This window comes from Mytilus galloprovincialis, chromosome 11 (assembly GCF_965363235.1).
Source record: "Mytilus galloprovincialis chromosome 11, xbMytGall1.hap1.1, whole genome shotgun sequence".
Classification (NCBI taxonomy): domain Eukaryota; kingdom Metazoa; phylum Mollusca; class Bivalvia; order Mytilida; family Mytilidae; genus Mytilus; species Mytilus galloprovincialis.
The window spans coordinates 13,336,276-13,339,394 of NC_134848.1; positions in this window are offsets into that span (position 1 = coordinate 13,336,276).

A 3,119-nucleotide genomic window follows, 5' to 3' on the forward strand; every position below is an offset into this window, starting at 1 on the left:
CCATTTAATCGGAAATTCCATAAAAAAATAGATGTTCCAAGGTTTATACAACTGCCTACTAAAAATATTTAACAACTCATTTCTGGTTACACTTATTCAGACCTAATCACCAACTTGAACACTTGTTGATGCCCCTTCAACAGAATCAAGATACTTGCTTACAAAACTTTATTGAGGGGAGACAATAACATGCCAGAAAAGACTCAAGTTTTAATAACAGAATTAAGGTGGTACCTAACACTACAGGGAGATAACTCTGTAAAGTCAGCTAAACGTTTTGATTACGTTGTGTTGTAAAAGGAATATTAAGCTTCTCAATGATCAAAATTGGTGTTTGTCAAATTGCAATATAACCAGTGTAATTTTTCTGACAAAACGGTTGGTTCAAAAATTTTTAAATTTTTATATTTTTGTTAAAGTGTCAAAGTAAATACTTTGACAAAATTTTATGAAAATTAAACGAGCCAAATTAATTTTAGTGAAAGTGTTGGGTACCACCTCAACAAAGACAACTTGACCCAAAATTATGTAAAATTATTATTTTAACTTGTTCAAAAATAAAGTATAGTGGTTTATTTTCTTTGAAGATTAAATCTTGCAAATACTGCATAAAAAAAGAAGGTGTTTTTTTTTATTTATGTCATCATTTTCTTATTTCTTGATATTTTTGTTTCTTACCTTCCTTTAGGATGTTAGCCCATTTCATTTTTGACATTTTGTCAGAAATTTGTTTTCCTCTTGTTTTATAAATGAAGTGTCATTACTGTACAAAAATTTCCCCAAACCCCCTTTTTTTCATTATTTTTTATTACCTGTACCAAGTCAGGAATATGACAGTTGTTGTCCATTCATTTGATGTGTTTTATCATTTGATTTTGCTATTTGATTAGGGACTTTCCGTTTTGAATTTTCCACAGAGTTCAATATTTTTGTGATTTTAAATTTTATATATAAGTAAAAACATACATTTTGTAAATCTTATAAAATCCTTATGATTTTTTAAGGTTTGTGAAAGAAAAAGGTTCCAATGTTAAATGCATGAATATGTAAAGAATCATTTCCCTTTAAAATTCCATTGTCTTAAAATATCAAAAAACAAGGACAATTACCTTTCATTTGTTCTGCTTTCGTAGATTCGTTATTTGTACACAATCAATTTATAACAGTCTTTTAAAAAGCTTGTTATATCACAGAGCAGCAAACATCCTTTTTAAGGTGGTATCTCACACTACAGGGAGATAACTCTGTAAAATCAGCAGAACGTTTTAATGACGTTGTGTTCTTAAGGGAATATTTAGCTTCTCAATGATCAAAATGAATGTTTGTCAAACTGCTATATAATCAGTGTAATTTTTCTGATTAAACGGTTGGTTCAATTTTTTTAATTTTTTTTTATATTTTTGTCAAAGGGTCAAAGTAAATACTTTGCCAAAATTTTAGGAAAATTAAACGAGCCAAATTAATTTTAGTTCAGGTGTTAGGTACCACCTTAAAGATCAAATTCAGACGAATGCATACTAAGCAACTTTTTCTTAATAGTGAAACTAACAGAAACAAGTCAATACAAAAATTTCCGTTTGATTTTAACCTCTATGTTGAACTGTTTGCACAGCTGCAGGTCTCAAGCATATTTCTTACGAACTTTGCAAGTACAATGAAACCTAACTAAACCAAATCCTGTATAAACCAAAAACCTGTATAAACCAAACAGGTTCATAACCACCGTCATATCAAACTATGTGCGTTGTGAAAACTGAACATCGTCCAAATCCGAATTAAATTCTATGTCCCGAAGAGATTCAGGTTAGGCAGGTTTCACTGTACAAAAATTTCCCTGGCTGATTTCAACCTCTATTTACATGTTAAACTTTTGTACTGCAGCAGGTCTAAAGCATTTTTCTTGCACACTTTGCAAGTACATTAAGGTGGTACCCAACACCTTCATTAAAATTAATTTGGTTTGTTTATTTTCGTAAAATTTAGACAAAGTATTAATTTTGACCCTTTAACAAAAATATAAAAATTTCAAAAAATTTGAACCAACCATTTTATCAGAAAGATTTTACTGATTATACAGCAGTTTCACAAACATTAATTTTTATCATTGAGAAACTTAATATTCCCTTAACAACACAATGCAATTAAAACGTTTAGCTGATTTTACGGAGTTATCTCCCTGTAGTGTTAGGTACCACATTAAGATCAGTTAAATGAAATTAATTTATGAGTATATATTCTTTTTGCATCTTTAATGATTATATGATATTGTACATATGTTATAGATAAAAAAATGTTTATTTATAATAATAAAATGATGAAATGACAATACATATCTAATCTTAAAACTACAAGTACATAATTAAATACTGTAAATTCAGAAATTATTGTGAGCTTTTTATTAATGCGTATAATGTGAATGAGTGGGTATAGCAATAATAAGAACTTGCATTCTAATAACTTAAACATATATCTGAATACAGACATTTTTAACTTAAACATATATCTGAATACAGACATTGCTAACTTAAACATATATCTGAATACAGACATTTTTAACTTGAACATATATTTGAATAGACATTTTTTTCAAAATCACAATAATTATATCAAATTTTTGTTCATTCTTGAAAAATCACAATAATTATATCAAATTTTTGTTCATTCTTGAAAAATCACAATAATAAATGTAGACAATTATTTCTGAATTAACAGTAAATATGTAAAAACCGACAATCACATACATGTTTTATAAAACTGTTAAGATATTATTGGTGGGCATCTAAAATTCATTTATGGTGTCAAATTGATTGTGTGTTTTTAAAGTAAAGCTTTTTTTCAGTATACATACATGTATCAGCTGCACATTCCATAAAAAATCTTTTGAGAAAAAATACATGAACATTTCAGTACAATTTACAATCACTTTAGATCATAAGATTCTTAGTGAAAAGATTTCTTGAACTATAAGTTATAAGGACCGTTCCAGAAAATACTATACCCCAACCCCCCTCCCCAGGAGAGGCATTTTTTAAAATTTTATGTGGGTGGTTTAATTTGAAATACATGTATGCAAAGGGAGTGTTGTTCTAATTTATTTTTATTTCCATGGGTGGGGAAAA